Below are 14,373 nucleotides of genomic sequence, written 5' to 3'. Positions count from 1 at the left end.
AGTCAGAATGGTGAGCATTGTATTCAATCCCGATGCAATTACTGTGTTTCATCTACACTCTTAAAGTCCATAGATTATAGAATGCCTCCAGATGTGCTTCGGAAACTACTACGGGTCTTCCAGGAATTGATCAAATCATAGACAGTTTGAGACATGACTCCCATGGAGAAAAGTCAAAACGGTGCCTGTTCTATTCAATCCCGATGCAAATTCTGTTTTTCATCAACATTCTGAAGGTCCACACAATACAGAATGCCTCCAGATGTGCTTCAGAAACTACTACTCGTCTTCCAGGAATCGATTAAAGCATATTCATTTTGAGACATTACCCCTGTTGAGAAAAATCAGAATGCTACTAATTGTAATCAGTCCCGATGCAGTTTCTGTGTTTCATCAAAACTCTGAAGGTCCACAGATTACAGAATGCCTCCAGATGTGCTTCGGAAACTACTACTGGTTTTCCAGGATTCGATCAAAGCGTAGACAGTTTGAGACTTTACTCCCATGTAGAAAAGTGCGCATGGTGCCTGTTGTATTCAGTACCGATGCAATTTCTGTGTTCCACAAACACTCCAAAGGTCCACAGATTACAGAATGCCTCCAGATGTTCTTCAGAAAACTACTACTGGTCTTCCCGGAATCGATCAAAACGTAGACAGTTTCAGACATATGTGAAATGGAGACACGTCATAATGGTGACTGTTGTATTCAATCCCGATGCAATTTTTGTGTTTCATCAACACTCTGAAGGTCCACAGGTTCAGAATTCCTCCAGATGTGCTTCGGATGCTACTACAGGTCTTCCAGGATTCGATCAAAACATAGACAGTTTGAGAAAGTAACCCCATTAAGAGAAAAGTCAGGATGCTGCCTGTTGAATTGAATCCCGAGGCAATTTCTGTGTTTCATCAACACTCTTAAGGTGCACAGATTACAGAATGCCTCCAGATGTGCTTCGGAAACTACTACTGGCCTTCCAGGAATTGATCAAATCACAGACAGTTTGAGACATTACTCCCATTGAGAAAAGTCAGAATAGTGCCTGTTGTATTCAATCCCGATGCAATTTCTGTGTTTCATCAACACTCTGAAGGTCCACAGATTACAGAATGCCTCCAGATGTGCTTTGGAAACTGCTACTGGTCTTCCAAGAATCGATCAAAGCATAGACAATTTGAGACGTTACTCCCATGGATAAAACTCCGCATGGTGCATGTTGTATTCAGTCAGATGTAATTCTGTGATTCATCAACAGTCCGAAGGTCCGCAGATACAGAATAGCTCAAGATCTGCTTCGGAAACTACTACTGGTCTTCCAGAAATAGATCAAAGCATAGACAGTTTGAGACATAACTCCTATGGAGAAAAGTCAGAATGGTGCCTGTAGCATTCAATCCCCATGCAATATCTATGTTTCATCAACACACTGAAGGTCCACACATTACCGAATAAATCCAGATCTGCTTTGGAAACTACTACTGGTCTTCCCAGAATCGATCAAAGCATAGACAGTCTGAGACATTACTCCCATTGAGAAAAGCCAGAATGGTGAATGTTGTATTCAATCCCGAGGCAATTTCTGTGTTTCATCAACACTCTGAAGGTCCACAGATTACAGAATGCCTCCAGATGTGCTTTGGAAGCTACTACGTGTCTTCAAGGAATCGATCAAAACATAGACTGTTTGAGACATTACTCCCATGTAGAAAAGTCAGAACATAGACAGTTTGAGAAAGTAGCCCTATTAAGAGAAAAGTCAGGATGCTGCCTGTTGTATTGAATCCCGAGGCAATTTCTGTGTTTCGTCTACACTCTTAAGGTGCACAGATTACAGAATGCCTCCAGATGTGCTTCGGAAACTACTACTGGTCTTCCAAGAATCGATCAAAGCTTAGACAGTTTGAGACACTACTCCCATTGAAAAAAGTCGGAATGGTTCCTGTTGTATTCAATCCCGATGCAATGTCTGTGTTACATCAACACACTGAAGGTCCACAGATTACAGAATGCCTCCAAATGTGCTTCAGAAGCTTCTACTGGTCTTCCAGGAATCTATCAAAGCGTAGACACTTTGAGACCTAACTCCTATGGAGAAAAGTCAGAATGGTGCCTGTAGCATTCAATCTCCATGCAATATCTATGTTTCATCAACACACTGAAGGTCCACACATTTCCGAATAAATCCAGATCTGCTTTGGAAACCACTACTGGTCTTCCAAGAATCGATCAAAGCATAGACAGTTTTAGACGTTACTCCCATAGAGAAAAGTCAGAACAGTGCCTGTTGTATACAATCCCGATGCAATTTCTGTGTTTCATCAACACTCTGAAGGTCCACAGGTTTAGAATTCCTCCAGATGTGCTTCGGAAACTACTACTGGTCTTCCAAGAATCGATCAAAACATAGACAATTTGAGACGTTACTCCCATGGATAAAAGTCCGCATGGTGCATGTTGTATTCAGTCAGATGCAATTCTGTGATTCATCAACAGTCCGAAGGTCCGCAGATAGAGCATGGCTCAAGATCTGCTTCGGAAACTACTACTGGTCTTCCAGAAATAGATCAAAGCATAGACAGTTTGAGACATGACTCCCATGGAGAAAAGTCAAAACGGTGCCTGTTCTATTCAATCCCGATGCAAATTCTGTTTTTCATCAACACCCTGAAGGTCCACAAAATACAGAATGCCTCCAGATGGGCTTCGGAAACTACTACTCGTCTTCCAGGAATCGATTAAAGCATATTCAGTTTGAGACGTTAGCCCTGTTGAGAAAAATCAGAATGCTACTAATTGTAATCAGTCCCGATGCAGTTTCTGTGTTTCATCAAAACTATGAAGGTCCACAGATTACAGAATGCCTCCAGATGTGCTTCGGAAACTACTATTGGTATTCCAGGATTCGATCAAAGCGTAGACAGTTTGAGACTTTACTCCCATGTAGAAAAGTCCGCATGGTGCCTGTTGTATTCAATACCTATGCAATTTCTGTGTTCCACAAACACTCCAAAGGTCCACAGATTACAGAATGCCTCCAGATGTTCTTTAGAAACTACTACTGGTCTTCCCGGAATCGATCAAAACGTAGACAGTTTGAGAAAGTACCCCCATTAAGAGAAAAGTCATTATGCTGCCTGTTGTATTGAATCCCGAGGCAATTTCTGTGTTTCATCAACACGCTGAAGGTCCACAGATTACAGAATGCCTCCAGATGTGCTTCGGGAACTACTACTGGCCGTCTAGGAATTGATCAAATTGTAGACAATTTGAGACATTACTCCAATTGCGGAAAGTCAGAATTGTGCCTGTTGTATTGAATCCCGATGCAATATCTGTGTTTCATCAACGCTCTGAAGGTCCAAAGCTTTCAGAGTTCCTAGAGATGTGCTTCGGAAACTACTACTGGTCTTCCAGGTATCGATCAAAGCATAGACAATTTGAGACATTACTCCCATGGAAAAAAGTCCGCATGGTGCATGTTGTGTTCAATCCCGATGCAATTTCTGTAATTCATCAACACTCTGAATGTCCACAGGTTACAGAATGCCTCCAGATGTGCTTTGGAAGCTACTACTGGTCTTCCAAGAATCGATCAAAGCTTAGACAGTTTGAGACACTACTCCCATTGAAAAAAGTCAGAATGCTTCCTGTTGTATTCGATCCCGATGCAATGTCTGTGTTACATCAACACACTGAAGGTCCACAGATTACAGAATGCCTCCAAATGTGCTTCGGAAACTACTACTGGTCTTCCAGGAATCGATCAAAGCTCAGACAGTTTGAGACATAACTCCTATGGAGAAAAGCCAGAATGGTGCCTGTTGTATTCAATCCGGATGCAATTTCTGTGTATCATCAACACTCAGAAAGTCCACAGATTACAGAATGTCTCTAGATGTGCCTCTGAAACTACAACTGGTCTTCGAGGAATCGATCAAATCATAGACAGTTTGTGACATTACTCCCATTGAGAAAAGTCAGTCAGTGCCTGTTGTATTCAATCCCTATGCAATTTCTGTGTTTCATCAACACTCTGAAGGTCCACAGATTACAGAATGCCTCCAGATGCTCTTCAGAAACTACTACTGGTCTTCCCGGAATCGATCAAAACGTAGACAGTTTAAGACATAAGTGAAATAGAGAAACGTCATAATGGTGCCTGTTGTATTCAATCCCGATGCAATTTCTGTGTTTCATCAACACTCTGAAGGTCCACAGGTTCAGAATTCCTCCAGATGTGCTTCGGATGCTACTACAGGTCTTCCAGGAATCGATCAAAACATAGACAGTTTGAGAAAGTACCCCCATTAAGAGAAAAGACAGGATGCTGCCTGTTGTATTGAATCCCGAAGCAATTTCTGTGTTTCATCAACACTCTTAAGGTGCACAGATTACAGAATGCCTCCAGATGTGCTTCGGAAACTACTACTGGCCGTCCAGGAATAGATCAAAGCATAGACAGTTTGAGACATAACTCCTATGGAGAAAAGTCAGAACGGTGCCAGTAGCATTCAATCCCCATGCAATATCTATGTTTCATCAACACACTGAAGGTCCACACATTACCGAATAAATCCAGATCTGCTTTGGAAACTACTACTGGTCTTCCGAGAATCGATCAAAGCATAGACAGTTTGAGACATTACTCCCATTGAGAAAAGCCAGAATGGTGAATGTTGTATTCAATCCCGAGGCAATTTCTGTGTTTCATCAACACCCTGAAGGTCCACAGATTACAGAATGCCTCCCGATGTGCTTCGGTAACTACTACTCGTCTTCCTGAAATCCATTAAGGCATATACAGATTGAGACATTACTCCCGTAGAGAAAAGTCAGAATGCTGCGTGTTGTAATCAGTCCCGATGCAATTTCTGTGTTTCATCAACCCTCTGAAGGTCCACAGATTACAGAATGACTCTAGATGTGCCTCTGAAACTACAACTGGTCTTCGAGGAATCGATCAAATCATAGACAGTTTGAGACATTACTCCCATTGAGAAAAGTCAGTTAGTTCCTGTTGTATTCAATCCCGATGCAATTTCTGTGTTTCATCAACACTCTGAAGGTCCACAGGTTACAGAATGCCTCCAGATGTGCTTCGGATGCTCCTACGGGTCTTCCAAGAATCGATCAAAGCTTAGACAGTTTGAGACACTACTCCCATTGAAAAAAGTCAGAATGGTTCCTGTTGTATTCAATCCCGATGCAATGTCTGTGTTACATCAACACACTGAAGGTCCACAGATTACAGAATGCCTCCAAATGTGCTTCGAAAACTACTACTGGTCTTCCAGGAATCGATCAAAGCTCAGACAGTTTGAGACATAACTCCTATGGAGAAAAGCCAGAATGGTGCGTGTTGTATTCAATCCGGATGCAATTTCTGTGTATCATCAACACTCTGAAGGTCCACAGATTACAGAATGTCTCTAGATGTGCCTCTGAAACTACAACTGGTCTTCGAGGAATCGATCAAATCACAGACAGTTTGAGACATTACTCCCATTGAGAAAAGTCAATTAGTGCCTGTTGTATTCAATCCCGATGCAATTTCTGTGTTTCATCAACACTCTGAAGGTCCACAGATTACAGAATGCCTCCAGATGTGCTTTGGAAACTACTACTGGTCTTCCAAGAATCGATCAAAGCATAGACAATTTGAGACGTTACTCCCATGGAAAAAAGTCCCCATGGTGCATGTTGTATTCAGTCCCGATGCAATTTCTGTGATTCATCAACAGTCCGAAGGTCCGCAGATACAGAATGGCTCAAGATCTGCTTCGGAAACTACTACTGGTCTTCCAGAAATAGATCAAAGCATAGACAGTCTGAGACATTACTCCCATTGAGAAAAGTCAGAATGGTGCCTGTTGTATTCAATCCCGATGCAAATTCTGTGTTTCGTCAACATTAAGGGTCCACAGATTACAGATTTGCCTCCAGATGTGCTTCGGAAACTACTACTGGTCCTCTAGGAATCGATCATAGCATATACAGATTGAGACATTACTCATATGGAGAAAAGTCAGAATGGTGAGCATTGTATTCAATCCCGATGCAATTACTGTGTTTCATCTACACTCTTAAAGTCCATAGATTATAGAATGCCTCCAGATGTGCTTCGGAAACTACTACGGGTCTTCCAGGAATTGATCAAATCATAGACAGTTTGAGACATGACTCCCATGGAGAAAAGTCAAAACGGTGCCTGTTCTATTCAATCCCGATGCAAATTCTGTTTTTCATCAACATTCTGAAGGTCCACACAATACAGAATGCCTCCAGATGTGCTTCAGAAACTACTACTCGTCTTCCAGGAATCGATTAAAGCATATTCACTTTGAGACATTACCCCTGTTGAGAAAAATCAGAATGCTACTAATTGTAATCAGTCCCGATGCAGTTTCTGTGTTTCATCAAAACTCTGAAGGTCCACAGATTACAGAATGCCTCCAGATGTGCTTCGGAAACTACTACTGGTTTTCCAGGATTCGATCAAAGCGTAGACAGTTTGAGACTTTACTCCCATGTAGAAAAGTGCGCGTGGTGCCTGTTGTATTCAATACCGATGCAATTTCTGTGTTCCACAAACACTCCAAAGGTCCACAGATTACAGAATGCCTCCAGATGTTCTTCAGAAAACTACTACTGGTCTTCCCGGAATCGATCAAAACGTAGACAGTTTCAGACATATGTGAAATGGAGACACGTCATAATGGTGACTGTTGTATTCAATCCCGATGCAATTTCTGTGTTTCATCAACACTCTGAAGGTCCACAGGTTCAGAATTCCTCCAGATGTGCTTCGGATGCTACTACAGGTCTTCCAGGATTCGATCAAAACATAGACAGTTTGAGAAAGTAACCCCATTAAGAGAAAAGTCAGGATGCTGCCTGTTGTATTGAATCCCGAGGCAATTTCTGTGTTTCATCAACACTCTTAAGGTGCACAGATTACAGAATGCCTCCAGATGTGCTTCGGAAACTACTACTGGCCTTCCAGGAATTGATCAAATCACAGACAGTTTGAGACATTACTCCCATTGAGAAAAGTCAGAATAGTGCCTGTTGTATTCAATCCCGATGCAATTTCTGTGTTTCATCAACACTCTGAAGGTCCACAGATTACAGAATGCCTCCAGATGTGCTTTGGAAACTGCTACTGGTCTTCCAAGAATCGATCAAAGCATAGACAATTTGAGACGTTACTCCCATGGATAAAACTCCGCATGGTGCATGTTGTATTCAGTCAGATGTAATTCTGTGATTCATCAACAGTCCGAAGGTCCGCAGATACAGAATAGCTCAAGATCTGCTTCGGAAACTACTACTGGTCTTCCAGAAATAGATCAAAGCATAGACAGTTTGAGACATAACTCCTATGGAGAAAAGTCAGAATGGTGCCTGTAGCATTCAATCCCCATGCAATATCTATGTTTCATCAACACACTGAAGGTCCACACATTACCGAATAAATCCAGATCTGCTTTGGAAACTACTACTGGTCTTCCCAGAATCGATCAAAGCATAGACAGTCTGAGACATTACTCCCATCGAGAAAAGCCAGAATGGTGAATGTTGTATTCAATCCCGAGGCAATTTCTGTGTTTCATCAACACTCTGAAGGTCCACAGATTACAGAATGCCTCCAGATGTGCTTTGGAAGCTACTACGTGTCTTCAAGGAATCGATCAAAACATAGACTGTTTGAGACATTACTCCCATGTAGAAAAGTCAGAACATAGACAGTTTGAGAAAGTACCCCTATTAAGAGAAAAGTCAGGATGCTGCCTGTTGTATTGAATCCCGAGGCAATTTCTGTGTTTCGTCTACACTCTTAAGGTGCACAGATTACAGAATGCCTCCAGATGTGCTTCGGAAACTACTACTGGTCTTCCAAGAATCGATCAAAGCTTAGACAGTTTGAGACACTACTCCCATTGAAAAAAGTCGGAATGGTTCCTGTTGTATTCAATCCCGATGCAATGTCTGTGTTACATCAACACACTGAAGGTCCACAGATTACAGAATGCCTCCAAATGTGCTTCAGAAGCTTCTACTGGTCTTCCAGGAATCTATCAAAGCGTAGACACTTTGAGACCTAACTCCTATGGAGAAAAGTCAGAATGGTGCCTGTAGCATTCAATCTCCATGCAATATCTATGTTTCATCAACACACTGAAGGTCCACACATTTCCGAATAAATCCAGATCTGCTTTGGAAACCACTACTGGTCTTCCAAGAATCGATCAAAGCATAGACAGTTTTAGACGTTACTCCCATAGAGAAAAGTCAGAACAGTGCCTGTTGTATACAATCCCGATGCAATTTCTGTGTTTCATCAACACTCTGAAGGTCCACAGGTTTAGAATTCCTCCAGATGTGCTTTGGAAACTACTACTGGTCTTCCAAGAATCGATCAAAACATAGACAATTTGAGACGTTACTCCCATGGATAAAAGTCCGCATGGTGCATGTTGTATTCAGTCAGATGCAATTCTGTGATTCATCAACAGTCCGAAGGTCCGCAGATAGAGCATGGCTCAAGATCTGCTTCGGAAACTACTACTGGTCTTCCAGAAATAGATCAAAGCATAGACAGTTTGAGACATGACTCCCATGGAGAAAAGTCAAAACGGTGCCTGTTCTATTCAATCCCGATGCAAATTCTGTTTTTCATCAACACCCTGAAGGTCCACAAAATACAGAATGCCTCCAGATGGGCTTCGGAAACTACTACTCGTCTTCCAGGAATCGATTAAAGCATATTCAGTTTGAGACGTTAGCCCTGTTGAGAAAAATCAGAATGCTACTAATTGTAATCAGTCCCGATGCAGTTTCTGTGTTTCATCAAAACTATGAAGGTCCACAGATTACAGAATGCCTCCAGATGTGCTTCGGAAACTACTATTGGTTTTCCAGGATTCGATCAAAGCGTAGACAGTTTGAGACTTTACTCCCATGTAGAAAAGTCCGCATGGTGCCTGTTGTATTCAATACCTATGCAATTTCTGTGTTCCACAAACACTCCAAAGGTCCACAGATTACAGAATGCCTCCAGATGTTCTTTAGAAACTACTACTGGTCTTCCCGGAATCGATCAAAACGTAGACAGTTTGAGAAAGTACCCCCATTAAGAGAAAAGTCATTATGCTGCCTGTTGTATTGAATCCCGAGGCAATTTCTGTGTTTCATCAACACGCTGAAGGTCCACAGATTACAGAATGCCTCCAGATGTGCTTCGGAAACTACTACTGGCCGTCTAGGAATTGATCAAATTGTAGACAATTTGAGACATTACTCCAATTGCGGAAAGTCAGAATTGTGCCTGTTGTATTGAATCCCGATGCAATATCTGTGTTTCATCAACGCTCTGAAGGTCCAAAGCTTTCAGAGTTCCTAGAGATGTGCTTCGGAAACTACTACTGGTCTTCCAGGTATCGATCAAAGCATAGACAATTTGAGACATTACTCCCATGGAAAAAAGTCCGCATGGTGCATGTTGTGTTCAATCCCGATGCAATTTCTGTAATTCATCAACACTCTGAATGTCCACAGGTTACAGAATGCCTCCAGATGTGCTTCGGAAGCTACTACTGGTCTTCCAAGAATCGATCAAAGCTTAGACAGTTTGAGACACTACTCCCATTGAAAAAAGTCAGAATGCTTCCTGTTGTATTCGATCCCGATGCAATGTCTGTGTTACATCAACACACTGAAGGTCCACAGATTACAGAATGCCTCCAAATGTGCTTCGGAAACTACTACTGGTCTTCCAGGAATCGATCAAAGCTCAGACAGTTTGTGACATAACTCCTATGGAGAAAAGCCAGAATGATGCCTGTTGTATTCAATCCGGATGCAATTTCTGTGTATCATCAACACTCTGAAGGTCCACAGATTACAGAATGTCTCTAGATGTGCCTCTGAAACTACAACTGGTCTTCGAGGAATCGATCAAATCATAGACAGTTTGAGACATTACTCCCATTGAGAAAAGTCAGTTAGTGCCTGTTGTATTCAATACCGATGCAATTTCTGTGTTCCACAAACACTCCAAAGGTCCACAGATTACAGAATGCCTCCAGATGTTCTTCAGAATCTACTACTGGTCTTCCCGGAATCGATCAAAACGTAGACAGTTTCAGACATATGTGAAATGGAGACACGTCATAATGGTGCCTGTTGTATTCAATCCCGATGCAATTTCTGTGTTTCATCAACACTCTGAAGGTCCACAGGTTCAGAATTCCTCCAGATGTGCTTCGGATGCTACTACAGGTCTTCCAGGAATCGATCAAAACATAGACAGTTTGAGAAAGTACCCCCATTAAGAGAAAAGACAGGATGCTGCCTGTTGTATTGAATCCCGAAGCAATTTCTGTGTTTCATCAACACTCTTAAGGTGCACAGATTACAGAATGCCTCCAGATGTGCTTCGGAAACTACTACTGGCCGTCCAGGAATTGATCAAATCATAGACAATTTGAGACATTACTCCAATTGCGAAAAGCCAGAATGGTGCCTGTTGTATTCAGTCCCGATGCAATTTCTGTGATTTATCAACAGTCCGAAGGTCCGCAGATACAGAATAGCTCAAGATCTGCTTCGGAAACTACTACTGGTCTTCCAGAAATAGATCAAAGCATAGACAGTTTGAGACATAACTCCTATGGAGAAAAGTCAGAACGGTGCCAGTAGCATTCAATCCCCATGCAATATCTATGTTTCATCAACACACTGAAGGTCCACACATTACCGAATAAATCCAGATCTGCTTTGGAAACTACTACTGGTCTTCCGAGAATCGATCAAAGCATAGACAGTTTGAGACGTTACTCCCATTGAGAAAAGCCAGAATGGTGCCTGTTGTATTCAATCCCGAGGCTATTTCTGTGTTTCATCAACACTATGAAGGTCCACAGATTACAGAATGCCTCCAGATGTGCTTCGGAAACTACTACTGGCCTTTCAGGAATTGATCAAATCACAGACAGTTTGAGACATTACTCCCATTGAGAAAAGTCAGAATAGTGCCTGTTGTATTCAATCCCGATGCAATTTCTGTGTTTCATCAACACCCTGTAGGTCCACAGATTACAGAATGCCTCCAGATGTGCTTTGGAAACTACTACTGGTCTTCCAATAATCGATCAAAGCATAGACAATTTGAGACGTTACTCCCATGGATAAAAGTCCGCATGGTGCATGTTGTATTCAGTCAGATGCAATTCTGTGATTCATCAACAGTCCGAAGGTCCGCAGATAGAGCATGGCTCAAGATCTGCTTCGGAAACTACTACTGGTCTTCCAGAAATAGATCAAAGCATAGACAGTTTGAGACATGACTCCCATGGAGAAAAGTCAAAACGGTGCATGTTCTATTCAATCCCGATGCAAATTCTGTTTTTCATCAACACCCTGAAGGTCCACAAAATACAGAATGCCTCCAGATGGGCTTCGGAAACTACTACTCGTCTTCCAGGAATCGATTAAAGCATATTCAGTTTGAGACGTTACCCCTGTTGAGAAAAATCAGAATGCTACTAATTGTAATCAGTCCCGATGCAGTTTCTGTGTTTCATCAAAACTATGAAGGTCCACAGATTACAGAATGCCTCCAGATGTCCTTCGGAAACTACTACTGGTCTTCCAAGAATCGATCAAAGCATAGACAATTTGAGACGTTACTCCCATGGAAAAAAGTCCGCATGGTGCAGGTTGTATTCAGTCCCGATGCAATTTCAGTGATTCATCAACAGTCCGAAGGTCCGCAGATACAGAATGCCTCAAGATCTGCTTCGGAAACTACTACTGGTCTTCCATAAATAGATCAAAGCATAGACAGTTTGAGACATTACTCCCATTGAGAAAAGTCAGAATGGTGCCTGTTGTATTCAATCCCGATGCAATTTCTGTGTTTCATCAACATTCCGAGGGTCCACAGATTACAGAATGCCTCCAGATGTGCTTCGGAAACTACTACGGGTCTTCCAGGAATCGATCAAAGCATAGACAGGTTGAGACATTACTCCCGTAGAGAAAAGTCAGAATGCTGCGTGTTGTAATCAGTCCCGATGCAATTTCTGTGTTTCTTCAACACACTGAAGGTCCACAGATTACAGAATGTCTCTAGATGTGCCTCTGAAACTACAACTGGTTTTCGAGGAATCAATCAAATCATAGACAGTTTGAGACATTACTCCCATTGAGAAAAGTCAGAATAGTGCCTGTTGTATTCAATCCCGATGCAATTTCTGTGTTTCATCAACACTCTGAAGGTCCACAGATTACAGAATGCCTCCAGATGTGTTTCGGAAACCTCTACGGGTCTTCCAGGAATCCATCAAAGCATAGACAGTTTGAGACATTACTCCCATGGAGAAAAAGTCAGAATGGTGCCTGTTGTAATCAATCCCGATGTAAATTCTGTGTTTAATCAACACTCTCAAAGTCCACAGACTATAGAATACCTCCAGATGTGCTTCGGAAACTACTACTGGTCTTCCAGGTATCGATCAAATCATAGTCAATTTGAGACATTACTCCCATGGAAAAAAGGCGGCATGGTGCATGTTGTATTCAGTCCCGATGCAATTTCTGTGATTCATCAACAGTCCGAAGGTCCGCAGATACAGAATGCCTCCAGATGTGCTCCGGAAACTACTACTGGTCTTGCAGGGATCGATCAAAGTATAGAGAGTTTGAGACGTTAGTCCCATGGGAAAAAGTCAGCATGGTGCCTTTTGTACTCAATCCCGATGCAATTTCTGTGTTTCATCAACACTCTGAGGGTCCACAGATTACAGAATGCCTCCAGATGTGCTTCGGAAACTAGTACTGGTCTTCCAGGAATCGATCAAAGCGTAGACAATTTGAGACAGTACTCCCATGGAAAAAAGTCGGCATGGTGCATGTTGTGTTCAATCCCGATGCAATTTCTGTGATTCATCAACACTCTGAAGGTCCACAGGTTACAGAATGCCTTCAGATGTGCTTCGGAAGCTACTAGTGGTCTTCCAAGAAGCGATCAAAGCTTAGACAGTTTGAGACATTACTCCCATTGAAAAAAGACAGAATGGTTCCTGTTGTATTCAATCCCGATGCCATGTCTGTGTCACATCAACACACTGAAGGTCCACAGATTACACAATGCCTCCAAATTTGCTTCGAAAATTACTACTTGTCTTCCAGTATTCGATCAAAGCATAGACAGTTTGAGACATAACTCCCATGGGGAAAAGTCATAATGGTGCATGTTGTGTTCAATCCCGATGCAATTTCTGTCATTCATCAACACTCTGAAGGTCCACAGGTTACAGAATGCCTTCAGATGTGCTTTGAAACTACTACTGGCCTTCCAAGAATCGATCAAACATAGTTAGTTTGAGTCATTAATCCCATTGAAAGAAGTCAGAATGGTATCTTTCGTATTTAATCCCGATGCCATTTCTGTGTTTCATCAACTTTCTGAAGGTCCACACTTTACCGAATGAATCCAGATGTGCTTCGGAAACAACTACTGGGCTTCGAGGAATCGATCAAAGCATAGACAGTTCGAGACATTACTCCCATGGAAAAAAGTCCGCATGGTGCCTGTTGTATTCAATACCGATGCAATTCCTTAGTTTTATTAACACTCTGAAGGTCCACAGGTTACAGAATGCCTCCAGATGTGCTTTGGAAACTACTACTGGTCTTCCAGGAATCGATCAAAGCTTAGACAGTTTGAGACATTACACCTATTGAGAAAAGTCAGAATGGTGCATGTTGTATTCAATCCCGATGCAATTTCTGTGTTTCATCAACACTCCGAAGGTCCACAGATACAGAATTCCTCCAGATGAGCTTCGGAAGATACTACTGGTCTTCCAGGAATCGATCAAAGTATACACAGTTTGATACATTACTAGCATTGAGAGAAGTCAGTATGGTGCCGGTTGTATTCAATCCTGATGCAATTTATGTCTTTCATCAACACTCTGAAGGTCCACAGATTACAAAATGCCTCCAGATGTGCTTCGGTAGCTACTACTGGTGTTCCAGGAATCGATCAAAGCATAGACAATTTGAGACATTACACCCATGGAGAAAAGTGATAATGGTGCCTATTGTATTAAGTCCCGATGCAATTTCTGTGTTTCATTAACACTCTGAAGCTCCACAGATTACAGACTGCCTCCAGATGTGCTTCGGAAACTACTACTGGTCTTCCAGGAATCGATCAAAGCATAGGCAGTTTGAGAAATTACTCCCATAGAGGAAAATCAAAATGGTGCCTGTTGTATTCAATCCCGATGCAATTTCTGTGTTTCAACAACACTCTTAAAGTCCACAGATTACAGAATGCCTCCAGATGTGCTTCGGAAACTT

This window comes from Schistocerca gregaria, chromosome 6 (genome assembly GCF_023897955.1).
Source record: "Schistocerca gregaria isolate iqSchGreg1 chromosome 6, iqSchGreg1.2, whole genome shotgun sequence".
Classification (NCBI taxonomy): Eukaryota; Metazoa; Arthropoda; class Insecta; order Orthoptera; family Acrididae; genus Schistocerca; species Schistocerca gregaria.
This window is presented reverse-complemented; position numbering follows the sequence as displayed.